The sequence below is a fragment of the Coturnix japonica genome, chromosome 20 (genome assembly GCF_054131305.1).
Source record: "Coturnix japonica strain WE chromosome 20, WE-NBRP24, whole genome shotgun sequence".
NCBI lineage: Eukaryota > Metazoa > Chordata > Aves > Galliformes > Phasianidae > Coturnix > Coturnix japonica.
In genome coordinates this window covers 1,141,359-1,160,846 of record NC_140682.1, presented here as the reverse complement: position 1 = coordinate 1,160,846, position 19,488 = coordinate 1,141,359, and positions in this window count along the sequence as shown.

Below are 19,488 nucleotides of genomic sequence, written 5' to 3'. Positions count from 1 at the left end.
TAGATTCCGAGTTGAGACATAGCCGCTGTAGATTCCGAGTTGAGTCGTTGCCGCAGTAGATTCCGAGTTGAGACGTAGCAGCAGTAGATTGCGAGTTGAGACGTAGCCGCAGTAGATTCCGAGTTGAGACGTAGCAGCAGTAGATTCCGAGTTGAGTCCTAGCCGCAGTAGATTCCGAGTTGAGATGTAGCCGCAGTAGATTCCGAGTTGAGACATAGCCGCAGTAGTCTCCGAGTTGAGTCCTAGCCGCAGTAGATTCCGAGTTGAGACGTAGCCGCTGTACATTCCGAGTTGAGACGTAGCCGCAGTAGATTCCGAGTTGAGTCCTAGCCGCAGTAGATTCCGAGTTGAGACGTAGCCGCAGTAGATTCCGAGTTGAGACGTAGCCGCAGTAGATTCCAAGTTGAGTCCTAGCCGCAGTAGATTCCGAGTTGAGACGTAGCCGCAGTAGATTCCGAGTTGAGACGTAGCCGCAGTAGATTCCGAGTTGAGTCCTAGCCGCAGTAGATTCCGAGTTGAGAGAAATCCGCTGTAGATTCCGAGTTGAGTCGTTGCCGCTGTAGATTCCGGGTTGAGTCGTTGCCGCAGTAGATTCCGAGTTGAGACGTAGCCGCAGTAGATTCCGATTTGAGACGTTGCCGCAGTAGATTCCGAGTTGAGACGTAGCCGCAGTAGATTCCGAGTTGAGACGTAGCAGCAGTAGATTCCGAGTTCAGTCGTTGCCGCAGTAGATTCTGAGTTGAGTTGTTGCCGCAGTAGATTCCGAGTTGAGTCCTAGCCGCAGTAGATTCTGAGTTGAATCGTTGCCGCAGTAGATTCCGAGTTGAGACGTAGCCGCAGGAGATTCCGAGACGCAGCCGCAGTAGATTCCACGTTGAGACGTAGCCGCAGTAGATTCCGAGTTGAGACGTAGCCGCTGTAGATTCCGAGTTGAGACGTAGCCGCAGTAGATTCCGAGTTGAGTCCTAGCCGCAGTAGATTCCGAGTTGAGACGTAGCTGCAGTAGATTCCGAGTTGAGATGTAGCCGCAGTAGATTCCGAGTTGAGACGTAGCCGCAGTAGATTCCGAGTTGAGTCCTAGCCGCAGTAGATTCCGAGTTGAGACGTAGCCGCAGTACATTCCGAGTTGAGACGTAGCCGCAGTAGATTCCGAGTTGAGACGTAGCCGCAGTAGATTCCGAGTTGAGTCCTAGCCGCAGTAGATTCCGAGTTGAGACATAGCCGCTGTACATTCCGAGTTGAGACGTAGCCGCAGTAGATTCCGAGTTGAGTCCTAGCCGCAGTAGATTCCGAGTTGAGACGTAGCCGCAGTAGATTCCGAGTTGAGACGTAGCCGCAGTAGATTCCGAGTTGAGTCCTAGCCGCAGTAGATTCCGAGTTGAGACGTAGCCTCTGTACATTCCGAGTTGAGTCGTTGCCGCAGTAGATTCCGAGTTGAGTCGTTGCCGCTGTAGATTCTGAGTTGAGACGTAGCAGCAGTAGATTCCGAGTTGAGACGTAGCCGCAGTAGATTCCGAGTTGAGACGTAGCTGCAGTAGATTCCGAGTTGAGTCCTAGCCGCAGTAGATTCCGAGTTGCGAAGTAGCCGCAGTAGATTCCGAGTTGAGACGTAGCAGCAGTAGATTCAGAGTTGAGACGTAGCCGCAGTAGATTCCGAGTTGAGTCGTTGCCGCTGTAGATTCCGAGTTGAGACGTAGCCGCAGTAGATTCCGAGTTGAGTCCTAGACGCAGTAGATTCCGAGTTGAGATGTAGCCGCAGTAGATTCTGAGTTGAGACGTAACAGCAGTAGATTCCGAGTTGAGACGTAGCCGCAGTAGATTCCGAGTTGAGTCGTTGCCGCAGTAGATTCCGAGTTGAGTCGTTGCCGCTGTAGATTCTGAGTTGAGACGTAGCCGCAGTAGATTCCGAGTTGAGACGTAGCAGCAGTAGATTCCGAGTTGAGACGTAGCCGCAGTAGATTCCGAGTTGAGACGTAGCTGCAGTAGATTCCGAGTTGAGTCCTAGCCGCAGTAGATTCCGAGTTGAGACGTAGCAGCAGTAGATTCCGAGTTGAGACGTAGCCGCCGTAGATTGCGAGTTGAGTCGTTGCCGCAGTAGATTCCGAGTTGAGACGTAGCCGCAGTAGATTCCGAGTTGAGACGTAGCAGCAGTAGATTCCGAGTTGAGATGTAGCCGCAGTAGATTCCGAGTTGATTCCTAGCCTCAGTAGATTCCGAGTTGAGACGTAGCCGCAGTAGATTCCGAGTTTAGACGTAGCCGAAGTAGATTCCGAGTTGAGTCGTTGCCGCAGTAGATTCCGAGTTGAGACGTAGCCTCTGTACATTCCGAGTTGAGACGTAGCCGCTGTAGATTCTGAGTTGAGACGTAGCCGCAGTAGATTCCGAGTTGAGACGTAGCAGCAGTAGATTCCGAGTTGAGACGTAGCCGCAGTAGATTCCGAGTTGAGACGTAGCTGCAGTAGATTCCGAGTTGAGTCCTAGCCGCAGTAGATTCCGAGTTGAGACGTAGCCGCAGTAGATTCCGAGTTGAGACGTAGCCGCCGTAGATTCCGAGTTGAGACGTAGCCGCAGTAGATTCCGAGTTGAGTCCTAGCCGCAGTAGATTCCGAGTTGAGACGTAGCCGCTGTACATTCCGAGTTGAGACGTAGCCGCAGTAGATTCCGAGTTGAGTCCTAGCCGCAGTAGATTCCGAGTTGAGACGTAGCCGCAGTAGATTCTGAGTTGAGACGTAGCCGCAGTAGATTCCGAGTTGAGTCCTAGCCGCAGTAGATTCCGAGTTGAGACGTAGCCTCTGTACATTCCGAGTTGAGACGTAGCCGCAGTAGATTCCGAGTTGAGTCGTTGCCGCAGTAGATTCCGAGTTGAGTCGTTGCCGCTGTAGATTCTGAGTTGAGACGTAGCAGCAGTAGATTCCGAGTTGAGACGTAGCCGCAGTAGATTCCGAGTTGAGACGTAGCTGCAGTAGATTCCGAGTTGAGTCCTAGCCGCAGTAGATTCCGAGTTGCGAAGTAGCCGCAGTAGATTCCGAGTTGAGACGTAGCAGCAGTAGATTCCGAGTTGAGACGTAGCCGCAGTAGATTCCGAGTTGAGTCGTTGCCGCTGTAGATTCCGAGTTGAGACGTAGCCGCAGTAGATTCCGAGTTGAGTCCTAGACGCAGTAGATTCCGAGTTGAGATGTAGCCGCAGTAGATTCTGAGTTGAGACGTAACAGCAGTAGATTCCGAGTTGAGACGTAGCCGCAGTAGATTCCGAGTTGAGTCGTTGCCGCAGTAGATTCCGAGTTGAGTCGTTGCCGCTGTAGATTCTGAGTTGAGACGTAGCCGCAGTAGATTCCGAGTTGAGACGTAGCAGCAGTAGATTCCGAGTTGAGACGTAGCCGCAGTAGATTCCGAGTTGAGACGTAGCTGCAGTAGATTCCGAGTTGAGTCCTAGCCGCAGTAGATTCCGAGTTGAGTCCTAGCCGCAGTAGATTCCGAGTTGAGACGTAGCCGCCGTAGATTCCGAGTTGAGTCGTTGCCGCAGTAGATTCCGAGTTGAGACGTAGCCGCAGTAGATTCCGAGTTGAGACGTAGCCGCAGTAAATTCTGAGTTGCGACGTAGCCGCAGTAGATTCCGAGTTGAGTCCTAGCCGCAGTAGATTCCGAGTTGAGACGTAGCCGCAGTAGATTCCGAGGTTAGACGTAGCCGAAGTAGATTCCGAGTTGAGTCGTTGCCGCTGTAGATTCTGAGTTGAGACGTAGCAGCAGTAGATTCCGAGTTGAGACGTAGCCGCAGTAGATTCCGAGTTGAGACGTAGCTGCAGTAGATTCCGAGTTGAGTCCTAGCCGCAGTAGATTCCGAGTTGCGAAGTAGCCGCAGTAGATTTCGAGTTGAGACGTAGCAGCAGTAGATTCCGAGTTGAGACGTAGCCGCAGTAGATTCCGAGTTGAGTCCTAGCCGCTGTAGATTCCGAGTTGAGACGTAGCAGCAGTAGATTCCGAGTTGAGTCCTAGCCGCAGTAGATTCCGAGTTGAGATGTAGCCGCAGTAGATTCCGAGTTGAGACGTAACAGCAGTAGATTCCGAGTTGAGACGTAGCCGCAGTAGATTCCGAGTTGAGTCGTTGCCGCAGTAGATTCCGAGTTGAGTCGTTGCCGCTGTAGATTCTGAGTTGAGACGTAGCCGCAGTAGATTCCGAGTTGAGACGTAGCAGCAGTAGATTCCGAGTTGAGACGTAGCCGCAGTAGATTCCGAGTTGAGACGTAGCCGCAGTAGATTCCGAGTTGAGTCCTAGCTGCAGTAGATTCCGAGTTGAGACGTAGCCGCAGTAGATTCCGAATTGAGACGTAGCCGCCGTAGATTCCGAGTTGAGTCGTTGCCGCAGTAGATTCCGAGTTGAGACGTAGCCGCAGTAGATTCCGAGTTGAGACGTAGCCGCAGTAAATTCCGAGTTGAGACGTAGCCGCAGTAGATTCCGAGTTGAGTCCTAGCCGCAGTAGATTCCGAGTTGAGACGTAGCCGCAGTAGATTCCGAGTTAAGACGTAGCCGCAGTAGATTCCGAGTTGAGACGTAGCCGCAGTAGATTCTGAGTTGAGACGTAGCCGCAGTAGATTCCAAGTTGAGACGTAGCTGCAGTAGATTCCGAGTTGAGTCCTAGCCGCAGTAGATTCCGAGTTGAGACGTAGCCGCAGTAGATTCCGAGTTTAGACGTAGCCGAAGTAGATTCCGAGTTGAGTCGTTGCCGCTGTAGATTCCGAGTTGAGACGTAGCAGCAGTAGATTCCGAGTTGAGTCCTAGCCGCAGTAGATTCCGAGTTGAGATGTAGCCGCAGTAGATTGCGAGTTGAGTCGTTGCCGCAGTAGATTCCGAGTTGAGACGTAGCCGCAGTAGATTCCGAGTTGAGACGTAGCAGCAGTAGATTCCGAGTTGAGTTGTAGCCGCAGTAGATTCCGAGTTGATTCCTAGCCTCAGTAGATTCCGAGTTGAGACGTAGCCGCAGTAGATTCCGAGTTTAGACGTAGCCGAAGTAGATTCCGAGTTGAGTCGTTGCCGCAGTAGATTCCGAGTTGAGACGTAGCCTCTGTACATTCCGAGTTGAGACGTAGCCGCTGTAGATTCTGAGTTGAGACGTAGCCGCAGTAGATTCCGAGTTGAGTCCTAGCCGCTGTAGATTCCGAGTTGAGACGTAGCAGCAGTAGATTCCGAGTTGAGTCCTAGCCGCAGTAGATTCCGAGTTGAGATGTAGCCGCAGTAGATTCCGAGTTGAGACGTAACAGCAGTAGATTCCGAGTTGAGACGTAGCCGCAGTAGATTCCGAGTTGAGTCGTTGCCGCAGTAGATTCCGAGTTGAGACGTAGCCGCAGTAGATTCCGAGTTGAGTCCTAGCCGCAGTAGATTCCGAGTTGAGACGTAGCCGCTGTACATTCCGAGTTGAGACGTAGCCGCAGTAGATTCCGAGTTGAGTCCTAGCCGCAGTAGATTCCGAGTTGAGACGTAGCCGCAGTAGATTCTGAGTTGAGACGTAGCCGCAGTAGATTCCGAGTTGAGTCCTAGCCGCAGTAGATTCCGAGTTGAGACGTAGCCTCTGTACATTCCGAGTTGAGACGTAGCCGCAGTAGATTCCGAGTTGAGTCGTTGCCGCAGTAGATTCCGAGTTGAGTCGTTGCCGCTGTAGATTCTGAGTTGAGACGTAGCAGCAGTAGATTCCGAGTTGAGACGTAGCCGCAGTAGATTCCGAGTTGAGACGTAGCTGCAGTAGATTCCGAGTTGAGTCCTAGCCGCAGTAGATTCCGAGTTGCGAAGTAGCCGCAGTAGATTCCGAGTTGAGACGTAGCAGCAGTAGATTCCGAGTTGAGACGTAGCCGCAGTAGATTCCGAGTTGAGTCGTTGCCGCTGTAGATTCCGAGTTGAGACGTAGCCGCAGTAGATTCCGAGTTGAGTCCTAGACGCAGTAGATTCCGAGTTGAGATGTAGCCGCAGTAGATTCTGAGTTGAGACGTAACAGCAGTAGATTCCGAGTTGAGACGTAGCCGCAGTAGATTCCGAGTTGAGTCGTTGCCGCAGTAGATTCCGAGTTGAGTCGTTGCCGCTGTAGATTCTGAGTTGAGACGTAGCCGAAGTAGATTCCGAGTTGAGACGTAGCAGCAGTAGATTCCGAGTTGAGACGTAGCCGCAGTAGATTCCGAGTTGAGACGTAGCTGCAGTAGATTCCGAGTTGAGTCCTAGCCGCAGTAGATTCCGAGTTGAGTCCTAGCCGCAGTAGATTCCGAGTTGAGACGTAGCCGCCGTAGATTCCGAGTTGAGTCGTTGCCGCAGTAGATTCCGAGTTGAGACGTAGCCGCAGTAGATTCCGAGTTGAGACGTAGCCGCAGTAAATTCTGAGTTGCGACGTAGCCGCAGTAGATTCCGAGTTGAGTCCTAGCCGCAGTAGATTCCGAGTTGAGACGTAGCCGCAGTAGATTCCGAGGTTAGACGTAGCCGAAGTAGATTCCGAGTTGAGTCGTTGCCGCTGTAGATTCTGAGTTGAGACGTAGCAGCAGTAGATTCCGAGTTGAGACGTAGCCGCAGTAGATTCCGAGTTGAGACGTAGCTGCAGTAGATTCCGAGTTGAGTCCTAGCCGCAGTAGATTCCGAGTTGCGAAGTAGCCGCAGTAGATTTCGAGTTGAGACGTAGCAGCAGTAGATTCCGAGTTGAGACGTAGCCGCAGTAGATTCCGAGTTGAGTCCTAGCCGCTGTAGATTCCGAGTTGAGACGTAGCAGCAGTAGATTCCGAGTTGAGTCCTAGCCGCAGTAGATTCCGAGTTGAGATGTAGCCGCAGTAGATTCCGAGTTGAGACGTAACAGCAGTAGATTCCGAGTTGAGACGTAGCCGCAGTAGATTCCGAGTTGAGTCGTTGCCGCAGTAGATTCCGAGTTGAGTCGTTGCCGCTGTAGATTCTGAGTTGAGACGTAGCCGCAGTAGATTCCGAGTTGAGACGTAGCAGCAGTAGATTCCGAGTTGAGACGTAGCCGCAGTAGATTCCGAGTTGAGACGTAGCTGCAGTAGATTCCGAGTTGAGTCCTAGCTGCAGTAGATTCTGAGTTGAGACGTAGCCGCAGTAGATTCCGAATTGAGACGTAGCCGCCGTAGATTCCGAGTTGAGTCGTTGCCGCAGTAGATTCCGAGTTGAGACGTAGCCGCAGTAGATTCCGAGTTGAGACGTAGCCGCAGTAAATTCCGAGTTGAGACGTAGCCGCAGTAGATTCCGAGTTGAGTCCTAGCCGCAGTAGATTCCGAGTTGAGACGTAGCCGCAGTAGATTCCGAGTTAAGACGTAGCCGCAGTAGATTCCGAGTTGAGACGTAGCCGCAGTAGATTCTGAGTTGAGACGTAGCCGCAGTAGATTCCAAGTTGAGACGTAGCTGCAGTAGATTCCGAGTTGAGTCCTAGCCGCAGTAGATTCCGAGTTGAGACGTAGCCGCAGTAGATTCCGAGTTTAGACGTAGCCGAAGTAGATTCCGAGTTGAGTCGTTGCCGCTGTAGATTCCGAGTTGAGACGTAGCAGCAGTAGATTCCGAGTTGAGTCCTAGCCGCAGTAGATTCCGAGTTGAGATGTAGCCGCAGTAGATTGCGAGTTGAGTCGTTGCCGCAGTAGATTCCGAGTTGAGACGTAGCCGCAGTAGATTCCGAGTTGAGACGTAGCAGCAGTAGATTCCGAGTTGAGTTGTAGCCGCAGTAGATTCCGAGTTGATTCCTAGCCTCAGTAGATTCCGAGTTGAGACGTAGCCGCAGTAGATTCCGAGTTTAGACGTAGCCGAAGTAGATTCCGAGTTGAGTCGTTGCCGCAGTAGATTCCGAGTTGAGACGTAGCCTCTGTACATTCCGAGTTGAGACGTAGCCGCTGTAGATTCTGAGTTGAGACGTAGCCGCAGTAGATTCCGAGTTGAGTCCTAGCCGCTGTAGATTCCGAGTTGAGACGTAGCAGCAGTAGATTCCGAGTTGAGTCCTAGCCGCAGTAGATTCCGAGTTGATTCCTAGCCTCAGTAGATTCCGAGTTGAGACGTAGCCACAGTAGATTCCGAGTTGAGACGTAACAGCAGTAGATTCCGAGTTGAGACGTAGCCGCAGTAGATTCCGAGTTGAGTCGTTGCCGCAGTAGATTCCGAGTTGAGTCGTTGCCGCTGTAGATTCTGAGTTGAGACGTAGCCGCAGTAGATTCCGAGTTGAGACGTAGCAGCAGTAGATTCCGAGTTGAGACGTAGCCGCAGTAGATTCCGAGTTGAGACGTAGCTGCAGTAGATTCCGAGTTGAGTCCTAGCTGCAGTAGATTCCGAGTTGAGACGTAGCCGCAGTAGATTCCGAATTGAGACGTAGCCGCCGTAGATTCCGAGTTGAGTCGTTGCCGCAGTAGATTCCGAGTTGAGACGTAGCCGCAGTAGATTCCGAGTTGAGACGTAGCCGCAGTAGATTCCGAGTTGAGTCCTAGCCGCAGTAGATTCCGAGTTGAGACGTAGCCGCAGTAGATTCCGAGTTAAGACGTAGCCGCAGTAGATTCCGAGTTGAGACGTAGCCGCAGTAGATTCTGAGTTGAGACGTAGCCGCAGTAGATTCCAAGTTGAGACGTAGCTGCAGTAGATTCCGAGTTGAGTCCTAGCCGCAGTAGATTCCGAGTTGAGACGTAGCCGCAGTAGATTCCGAGTTTAGACGTAGCTGAAGTAGATTCCGAGTTGAGTCGTTGCCGCTGTAGATTCCGAGTTGAGACGTAGCAGCAGTAGATTCCGAGTTGAGTCCTAGCCGCAGTAGATTCCGAGTTGAGATGTAGCCGCAGTAGATTGCGAGTTGAGTCGTTGCCGCAGTAGATTCCGAGTTGAGACGTAGCCGCAGTAGATTCCGAGTTGAGACGTAGCAGCAGTAGATTCCGAGTTGAGTTGTAGCCGCAGTAGATTCCGAGTTGATTCCTAGCCTCAGTAGATTCCGAGTTGAGACGTAGCCGCAGTAGATTCCGAGTTTAGACGTAGCCGAAGTAGATTCCGAGTTGAGTCGTTGCCGCAGTAGATTCCGAGTTGAGACGTAGCCTCTGTACATTCCGAGTTGAGACGTAGCCGCTGTAGATTCTGAGTTGAGACGTAGCCGCAGTAGATTCCGAGTTGAGACGTAGCAGCAGTAGATTCCGAGTTGAGACGTAGCCGCAGTAGATTCCGAGTTGAGACGTAGCTGCAGTAGATTCCGAGTTGAGTCCTAGCCGCAGTAGATTCCGAGTTGAGACGTAGCCGCAGTAGATTCCGAGTTGAGACGTAGCCGCCGTAGATTCCGAGTTGAGACGTAGCCGCAGTAGATTCCGAGTTGAGTCCTAGCCGCAGTAGATTCCGAGTTGAGACGTAGCCGCTGTACATTCCGAGTTGAGACGTAGCCGCAGTAGATTCCGAGTTGAGTCCTAGCCGCAGTAGATTCCGAGTTGAGACGTAGCCGCAGTAGATTCTGAGTTGAGACGTAGCCGCAGTAGATTCCGAGTTGAGTCCTAGCCGCAGTAGATTCCGAGTTGAGACGTAGCCTCTGTACATTCCGAGTTGAGACGTAGCCGCAGTAGATTCCGAGTTGAGTCGTTGCCGCAATAGATTCCGAGTTGAGTCGTTGCCGCTGTAGATTCTGAGTTGAGACGTAGCAGCAGTAGATTCCGAGTTGAGACGTAGCCGCAGTAGATTCCGAGTTGAGACGTAGCTGCAGTAGATTCCGAGTTGAGTCCTAGCCGCAGTAGATTCCGAGTTGCGAAGTAGCCGCAGTAGATTCCGAGTTGAGACGTAGCAGCAGTAGATTCCGAGTTGAGACGTAGCCGCAGTAGATTCCGAGTTGAGTCGTTGCCGCTGTAGATTCCGAGTTGAGACGTAGCCGCAGTTGATTCCGAGTTGAGTCCTAGACGCAGTAGATTCCGAGTTGAGATGTAGCCGCAGTAGATTCTGAGTTGAGACGTAACAGCAGTAGATTCCGAGTTGAGACGTAGCCGCAGTAGATTCCGAGTTGAGTCGTTGCCGCAGTAGATTCCGAGTTGAGTCGTTGCCGCTGTAGATTCTGAGTTGAGACGTAGCCGCAGTAGATTCCGAGTTGAGACGTAGCAGCAGTAGATTCCGAGTTGAGACGTAGCCGCAGTAGATTCCGAGTTGAGACGTAGCTGCAGTAGATTCCGAGTTGAGTCCTAGCCGCAGTAGATTCCGAGTTGAGACGTAGCCGCAGTAGATTCCGAGTTGAGACGTAGCCGCCGTAGATTCCGAGTTGAGTCGTTGCCGCAGTAGATTCCGAGTTGAGACGTAGCCGCAGTAGATTCCGAGTTGAGACGTAGCCGCAGTAAATTTTGAGTTGCGACGTAGCCGCAGTAGATTCCGAGTTGAGTCCTAGCCGCAGTAGATTCCGAGTTGAGACGTAGCCGCAGTAGATTCCGAGTTTAGACGTAGCCGAAGTAGATTCCGAGTTGAATCGTTGCCGCTGTAGATTCTGAGTTGAGACGTAGCAGCAGTAGATTCCGAGTTGAGACGTAGCCGCAGTAGATTCCGAGTTGAGACGTAGCTGCAGTAGATTCCGAGTTGAGTCCTAGCCGCAGTAGATTCCGAGTTGCGAAGTAGCCGCAGTAGATTTCGAGTTGAGACGTAGCAGCAGTAGATTCCGAGTTGAGACGTAGCCGCAGTAGATTCCGAGTTGAGTCCAAGCCGCTGTAGATTCCGAGTTGAGACGTAGCAGCAGTAGATTCCGAGTTGAGTCCTAGCCGCAGTAGATTCCGAGTTGAGATGTAGCCGCAGTAGATTCCGAGTTGAGACGTAACAGCAGTAGATTCCGAGTTGAGACGTAGCCGCAGTAGATTCCGACTTGAGTCGTTGCCGCAGTAGATTCCGAGTTGAGTCGTTGCCGCTGTAGATTCTGAGTTGAGACGTAGCCGCAGTAGATTCCGAGTTGAGACGTAGCAGCAGTAGATTCCGAGTTGAGACGTAGCCGCAGTAGATTCCGAGTTGAGACGTAGCTGCAGTAGATTCCGAGTTGAGTCCTAGCTGCAGTAGATTCCGAGTTGAGACGTAGCCGCAGTAGATTCCGAATTGAGACGTAGCCGCCGTAGATTCCGAGTTGAGTCGTTGCCGCAGTAGATTCCGAGTTGAGACGTAGCCGCAGTAGATTCCGAGTTGAGACGTAGCCGCAGTAAATTCCGAGTTGAGACGTAGCCGCAGTAGATTCCGAGTTGAGTCCTAGCCGCAGTAGATTCCGAGTTGAGACGTAGCCGCAGTAGATTCCGAGTTAAGACGTAGCCGCAGTAGATTCCGAGTTGAGACGTAGCCGCAGTAGATTCTGAGTTGAGACGTAGCCGCAGTAGATTCCAAGTTGAGACGTAGCTGCAGTAGATTCCGAGTTGAGTCCTAGCCGCAGTAGATTCCGAGTTGCGAAGTAGCCGCAGTAGATTCCGAGTTTAGACGTAGCAGCAGTAGATTCCGAGTTGAGACGTAGCCGCAGTAGATTCCGAGTTGAGTCGTTGCCGCTGTAGATTCCGAGTTGAGACGTAGCAGCAGTAGATTCCGAGTTGAGTCCTAGCCGCAGTAGATTCCGAGTTGTGATGTAGCCGCAGTAGATTCCGAGTTGAGACGTAACAGCAGTAGATTCCGAGTTGAGACGTAGCCGCAGTAGATTCCGAGTTGAGTCGTTGCCGCAGTAGATTCCGAGTTGTGTCGTTGCCGCTGTAGATTCTGAGTTGAGACGTAGCCGCAGTAGATTCCGAGTTGAGACGTAGCCGCAGTAGATTCCGAGTTGAGACGTAGCAGCAGTAGATTCCGAGTTGAGACGTAGCTGCAGTAGATTCCGAGTTGAGTCGTTGCCGCTGTAGATTCCGAGTTGAGACGTAGCAGCAGTAGATTCCGAGTTGAGTCCTAGCCGCAGTAGATTCCGAGTTGAGACGTAGCCGCAGTAGATTCCGAGTTAAGACGTAGCCGCAGTAGATTCCGAGTTGAGACGTAGCCGCAGTACATTCCGAGTTGAGTCCTAGCCGCAGTAGATTCCGAGTTGAGACGTAGCCGCAGTAGATTCCGAGTTTAGACGTAGCCGAAGTAGATTCCGAGTTGAGTCGTTGCCGCTGTAGATTCTGAGTTGAGATGTAGCAGCAGTAGATTCCGAGTTGAGACGTAGCCGCAGTAGATTCCGAGTTGAGACGTAGCTGCAGTAGATTCCGAGTTGAGTCCTAGCCGCAGTAGATTCCGAGTTGCCAAGTAGCCGCAGTAGATTCCGAGTTGAGACGTAGCAGCAGTAGATTGCGAGTTGAGACGTAGCCGCAGTAGATTCCGAGTTGAGACGTAGCTGCAGTAGATTCCGAGTTGAGATGTAGCCGCAGTAGATTCCGAGTTGAGTTGTAGCCGCAGTAGATTCCGAGTTGAGTCCTAGCCGCAGTAGATTCCGAGTTGAGACGTAGCCGCAGTACATTCCGAGTTGAGACGTAGCCGCAGTAGATTCCGAGTTGAGACATAGCCGCAGTAGATTCCGAGTTGAGTCCTAGCCGCAGTAGATTCCGAGTTGAGACGTAGCCTCTGTACATTCCGAGTTGAGACGTAGCCGCAGTAGATTCCGAGTTGAGTCGTTGCCGCAGTAGATTCCGAGTTGAGTCGTTGCCGCTGTAGATTCTGAGTTGAGACGTAGCAGCAGTAGATTCCGAGTTGAGACGTAGCCGCAGTAGATTCCGAGTTGAGACGTAGCTGCAGTAGATTCCGAGTTGAGACGTAGCCGCAGTAGATTCCGAGTTGAGACGTAGCTGCAGTAGATTCCGAGTTGAGTCCTAGCCGCAGTAGATTCCGAGTTGCGAAGTAGCCGCAGTAGATTCCGAGTTGAGACGTAGCAGCAGTAGACTCCGAGTTGAGACGTAGCCGCAGTAGATTCCGAGTTGAGTCGTTGCCGCTGTAGATTCCGAGTTGAGACGTAGCCGCAGTAGATTCCGAGTTGAGTCCTAGACGCAGTAGATTCCGAGTTGAGATGTAGCCGCAGTAGATTCTGAGTTGAGACGTAACAGCAGTAGATTCCGAGTTGAGACGTAGCCGCAGTAGATTCCGAGTTGAGTCGTTGCCGCAGTAGATTCCGAGTTGAGTCGTTGCCGCTGTAGATTCTGAGTTGAGACGTAGCCGCAGTAGATTCCGAGTTGAGACGTAGCAGCAGTAGATTCCGAGTTGAGACGTAGCCGCAGTAGATTCCGAGTTGAGACGTAGCTGCAGTAGATTCCGAGTTGAGTCCTAGCCGCAGTAGATTCCGAGTTGAGACGTAGCCGCAGTAGATTCCGAGTTGAGTCCTAGCCGCAGTAGATTCCGAGTTGAGACGTAGCCTCTGTACATTCCGAGTTGAGTCGTTGCCGCAGTAGATTCCGAGTTGAGTCGTTGCCGCTGTAGATTCTGAGTTGAGACGTAGCAGCAGTTGATTCCGAGTTGAGACGTAGCCGCAGTAGATTCCGAGTTGAGACGTAGCTGCAGTAGATTCCGAGTTGAGTCCTAGCCGCAGTAGATTCCGAGTTGCGAAGTAGCCGCAGTAGATTCCGAGTTGAGACGTAGCAGCAGTAGATTCCGAGTTGAGACGTAGCCGCAGTAGATTCCGAGTTGAGTCGTTGCCGCTGTAGATTCCGAGTTGAGACGTAGCCGCAGTAGATTCCGAGTTGAGTCCTAGACGCAGTAGATTCCGAGTTGAGATGTAGCCGCAGTAGATTCTGAGTTGAGACGTAACAGCAGTAGATTCCGAGTTGAGACGTAGCCGCAGTAGATTCCGAGTTGAGTCGTTGCCGCAGTAGATTCCGAGTTGAGTCGTTGCCGCTGTAGATTCCGAGTTGAGACGTAGCCGCAGTAGATTCCGAGTTAAGACGTAGCCGCAGTAGATACCGAGTTGAGACGTAGCCGCAGTAGATTCCGAGTTGAGACGTAGCCGCCGTAGATTCCGAGTTGAATCGTTGCCGCTGTAGATTCTGAGTTGAGACGTAGCAGCAGTAGATTCCGAGTTGAGACGTAGCCGCAGTAGATTCCGAGTTGAGACGTAGCTGCAGTAGATTCCGAGTTGAGTCCTAGCCGCAGTAGATTCCGAGTTGCGAAGTAGCCGCAGTAGATTTCGAGTTGAGACGTAGCAGCAGTAGATTCCGAGTTGAGACGTAGCCGCAGTAGATTCCGAGTTGAGTCCTAGCCGCTGTAGATTCCGAGTTGAGACGTAGCAGCAGTAGATTCCGAGTTGAGTCCTAGCCGCAGTAGATTCCGAGTTGAGATGTAGCCGCAGTAGATTCCGAGTTGAGACGTAACAGCAGTAGATTCCGAGTTGAGACGTAGCCGCAGTAGATTCCGACTTGAGTCGTTGCCGCAGTAGATTCCGAGTTGAGTCGTTGCCGCTGTAGATTCTGAGTTGAGACGTAGCCGCAGTAGATTCCGAGTTGAGACGTAGCAGCAGTAGATTCCGAGTTGAGACGTAGCCGCAGTAGATTCCGAGTTGAGACGTAGCTGCAGTAGATTCCGAGTTGAGTCCTAGCTGCAGTAGATTCCGAGTTGAGACGTAGCCGCAGTAGATTCCGAATTGAGACGTAGCCGCCGTAGATTCCGAGTTGAGTCGTTGCCGCAGTAGATTCCGAGTTGAGACGTAGCCGCAGTAGATTCCGAGTTGAGACGTAGCCGCAGTAAATTCCGAGTTGAGACGTAGCCGCAGTAGATTCCGAGTTGAGTCCTAGCCGCAGTAGATTCCGAGTTGAGACGTAGCCGCAGTAGATTCCGAGTTAAGACGTAGCCGCAGTAGATTCCGAGTTGAGACGTAGCCGCAGTAGATTCTGAGTTGAGACGTAGCCGCAGTAGATTCCAAGTTGAGACGTAGCTGCAGTAGATTCCGAGTTGAGTCCTAGCCGCAGTAGATTCCGAGTTGCGAAGTAGCCGCAGTAGATTCCGAGTTTAGACGTAGCAGCAGTAGATTCCGAGTTGATACGTAGCCGCAGTAGATTCCGAGTTGAGTCGTTGCCGCTGTAGATTCCGAGTTGAGACGTAGCAGCAGTAGATTCCGAGTTGAGTCCTAGCCGCAGTAGATTCCGAGTTGAGATGTAGCCGCAGTAGATTCCGAGTTGAGACGTAACAGCAGTAGATTCCGAGTTGAGACGTAGCCGCAGTAGATTCCGAGTTGAGTCGTTGCCGCAGTAGATTCCGAGTTGTGTCGTTGCCGCTGTAGATTCTGAGTTGAGACGTAGCCGCAGTAGATTCCGAGTTGAGACGTAGCCGCAGTAGATTCCGAGTTGAGACGTAGCAGCAGTAGATTCCGAGTTGAGACGTAGCTGCAGTAGATTCCGAGTTGAGTCGTTGCCGCTGTAGATTCCGAGTTGAGACGTAGCAGCAGTAGATTCCGAGTTGAGTCCTAGCCGCAGTAGATTCCGAGTTGAGACGTAGCCGCAGTAGATTCCGAGTTAAGACGTAGCCGCAGTAGATTCCGAGTTGAGACGTAGCCGCAGTACATTCCGAGTTGAGTCCTAGCCGCAGTAGATTCCGAGTTGAGACGTAGCCGCAGTAGATTCCGAGTTTAGACGTAGCCGAAGTAGATTCCGAGTTGAGTCGTTGCCGCTGTAGATTCTGAGTTGAGATGTAGCAGCAGTAGATTCCGAGTTGAGACGTAGCCGCAGTAGATTCCGAGTTGAGACGTAGCTGCAGTAGATTCCGAGTTGAGTCCTAGCCGCAGTAGATTCCGAGTTGCCAAGTAGCCGCAGTAGATTCCGAGTTGAGACGTAGCAGCAGTAGATTGCGAGTTGAGACGTAGCCGCAGTAGATTCCGAGTTGAGACGTAGCTGCAGTAGATTCCGAGTTGAGATGTAGCCGCAGTAGATTCCGAGTTGAGTTGTAGCCGCAGTAGATTCCGAGTTGAGTCCTAGCCGCAGTAGATTCCGAGTTGAGACGTAGCCGCAGTACATTCCGAGTTGAGACGTAGCCGCAGTAGATTCCGAGTTGAGACATAGCCGCAGTAGATTCCGAGTTGAGTCCTAGCCGCAGTAGATTCCGAGTTGAGACGTAGCCTCTGTACATTCCGAGTTGAGACGTAGCCGCAGTAGATTCCGAGTTGAGTCGTTGCCGCAGTAGATTCCGAGTTGAGTCGTTGCCGCTGTAGATTCTGAGTTGAGACGTAGCAGCAGTAGATTCCGAGTTGAGACGTAGCCGCAGTAGATTCCGAGTTGAGACGTAGCTGCAGTAGATTCCGAGTTGAGACGTAGCCGCAGTAGATTCCGAGTTGAGACGTAGCTGCAGTAGATTCCGAGTTGAGTCCTAGCCGCAGTAGATTCCGAGTTGCGAAGTAGCCGCAGTAGATTCCGAGTTGAGACGTAGCAGCAGTAGACTCCGAGTTGAGACGTAGCCGCAGTAGATTCCGAGTTGAGTCGTTGCCGCTGTAGATTCCGAGTTGAGACTTAGCCGCAGTAGATTCCGAGTTGAGTCCTAGACGCAGTAGATTCCGAGTTGAGATGTAGCCGCAGTAGATTCTGAGTTGAGACGTAACAGCAGTAGATTCCGAGTTGAGACGTAGCCGCAGTAGATTCCGAGTTGAGTCGTTGCCGCAGTAGATTCCGAGTTGAGTCGTTGCCGCTGTAGATTCTGAGTTGAGACGTAGCCGCAGTAGATTCCGAGTTGAGACGTAGCAGCAGTAGATTCCGAGTTGAGACGTAGCCGCAGTAGATTCCGAGTTGAGACGTAGCTGCAGTAGATTCCGAGTTGAGTCCTAGCCGCAGTAGATTCCGAGTTGAGACGTAGCCGCAGTAGATTCCGAGTTGAGTCCTAGCCGCAGTAGATTCCGAGTTGAGACGTAGCCTCTGTACATTCCGAGTTGAGTCGTTGCCGCAGTAGATTCCGAGTTGAGTCGTTGCCGCTGTAGATTCTGAGTTGAGACGTAGCAGCAGTTGATTCCGAGTTGAGACGTAGCCGCAGTAGATTCCGAGTTGAGACGTAGCTGCAGTAGATTCCGAGTTGAGTCCTAGCCGCAGTAGATTCCGAGTTGCGAAGTAGCCGCAGTAGATTCCGAGTTGAGACGTAGCAGCAGTAGATTCCGAGTTGAGACGTAGCCGCAGTAGATTCCGAGTTGAGTCGTTGCCGCTGTAGATTCCGAGTTGAGACGTAGCCGCAGTAGATTCCGAGTTGAGTCCTAGACGCAGTAGATTCCGAGTTGAGATGTAGCCGCAGTAGATTCTTAGTTGAGACGTAACAGCAGTAGATTCCGAGTTGAGACGTAGCCGCAGTAGATTCCGAGTTGAGTCGTTGCCGCAGTAGATTCCGAGTTGAGTCGTTGCCGCTGTAGATTCTGAGTTGAGACCTAGCCGCAGTAGATTCCGAGTTGAGACGTAGCAGCAGTAGATTCCGAGTTGAGACGTAGCCGCAGTAGATTCCGAGTTGAGACGTAGCTGCAGTAGATTCCGAGTTGAGTCCTAGCCGCAGTAGATTCCGAGTTGAGACGTAGCAGCAGTAGATTCCGAGTTGAGACGTAGCCGCCGTAGATTGCGAGTTGAGTCGTTGCCGCAGTAGATTCCGAGTTGAGACGTAGCCGCAGTAGATTCCGAGTTGAGACGTAGCAGCAGTAGATTCCGAGTTGAGATGTAGCCGCAGTAGATTCCGAGTTGATTCCTAGCCGCAGTAGATACCGAGTTGAGACGTAGCCGCAGTAGATTCCGAGTTTAGACGTAGCCGAAGTAGATTCCGAGTTGAGTCGTTGCCGCAGTAGATTCCGAGTTGAGACGTAGCCTCTGTACATTCCGAGTTGAGACGTAGCCGCTGTAGATTCTGAGTTGAGACGTAGCCGCAGTAGATTCCGAGTTGAGACGTAGCAGCAGTAGATTCCGAGTTGAGACGTAGCCGCAGTAGATTCCGAGTTGAGACGTAGCTGCAGTAGATTCCGAGTTGAGTCCTAGCCGCAGTAGATTCCGAGTTGAGACGTAGCCGCAGTAGATTCCGAGTTGAGACGTAGCCGCCGTAGATTCCGAGTTGAGACGTAGCCGCAGTAGATTCCGAGTTGAGTCCTAGCCGCAGTAGATTCCGAGTTGAGACGTAGCCGCTGTACATTCCGAGTTGAGACGTAGCCGCAGTAGATTCCGAGTTGAGTCCTAGCCGCAGTAGATTCCGAGTTGAGACGTAGCCGCAGTAGATTCCGAGTTGAGACGTAGCCGCAGTAGATTCCGAGTTGAGTCCTAGCCGCAGTAGATTCCGAGTTGAGACGTAGCCTCTGTACATTCCGAGTTGAGACGTAGCCGCAGTAGATTCCGAGTTGAGTCGTTGCCGCAGTAGATTCCGAGTTGAGTCGTTGCCGCTGTAGATTCTGAGTTGAGACGTAGCAGCAGTAGATTCCGAGTTGAGACGTAGCCGCAGTAGATTCCGAGTTGAGACGTACCTGCAGTAGATTCCGAGTTGAGTCCTAGCCGCAGTAGAATCCGAGTTGCGAAGTAGCCGCAGTAGATTCCGAGTTGAGACGTAGCAGCAGTAGATTCCGAGTTGAGACGTAGCCGCAGTAGATTCCGAGTTGAGTCGTTGCCGCTGTAGATTCCGAGTTGAGACGTAGCCGCAGTAGATTCCGAGTTGAGACGTAGCAGCAGTAGATTCCGAGTTGAGACGTAGCCGCAGTAGATTCCGAGTTGAGACGTAGCTGCAGTAGATTCCGAGTTGAGTCCTAGCCGCAGTAGATTCCGAGTTGAGACGTAGCCGCAGTAGATTCCGAGTTGAGACGTAGCCGCCGTAGATTCCGAGTTGAGACGTAGCCGCAGTAGATTCCGAGTTGAGACGTAGCTGCAGTAGATTCCGAGTTGAGTCCTAGCCGCAGTAGATTCCGAGTTGAGACGTAGCCGCAGTAGATTCCGAGTTGAGACGTAGCCGCCGTAGATTCCGAGTTGAGTCGTTGCCGCAGTAGATTCCGAGTTGAGACGTAGCCGCAGTAGATTCCGAGTTGAGACGTAGCCGCAGTAAATTCTGAGTTGCGACGTAGCCGCAGTAGATTCCGAGTTGAGTCCTAGCCGCAGTAGATTCCGAGTTGAGACGTAGCCGCAGGAGATTCCGAGTTTAGACGTAGCCGAAGTAGATTCCGAGTTGAGTCGTTGCCGCTGTAGATTCTGAGTTGAGACGTAGCAGCAGTAGATTCCGAGTTGAGACGTAGCCGCAGTAGATTCCGAGTTGAGACGTAGCTGCAGTAGATTCCGAGTTGAGTCTTAGCCGCAGTAGATTCCGAGTTGCGAAGTAGCCGCAGTAGATTTCGAGTTGAGACGTAGCAGCAGTAGATTCCGAGTTGAGACGTAGCCGCAGTAGATTCCGAGTTGAGTCCTAGCCGCTGTAGATTCCGAGTTGAGACGTAGCAGCAGTAGATTCCGAGTTGAGTCCTAGCCGCAGTAGATTCCGAGTTGAGATGTAGCCGCAGTAGATTCCGAGTTGAGACGTAACAGCAGTAGATTCCGAGTTGAGACGTAGCCGCAGTAGATTCCGAGTTGAGTCGTTGCCGCAGTAGATTCCGAGTTGAGTCGTTGCCGCTGTAGATTCTGAGTTGAGACGTAGCCGCAGTAGAT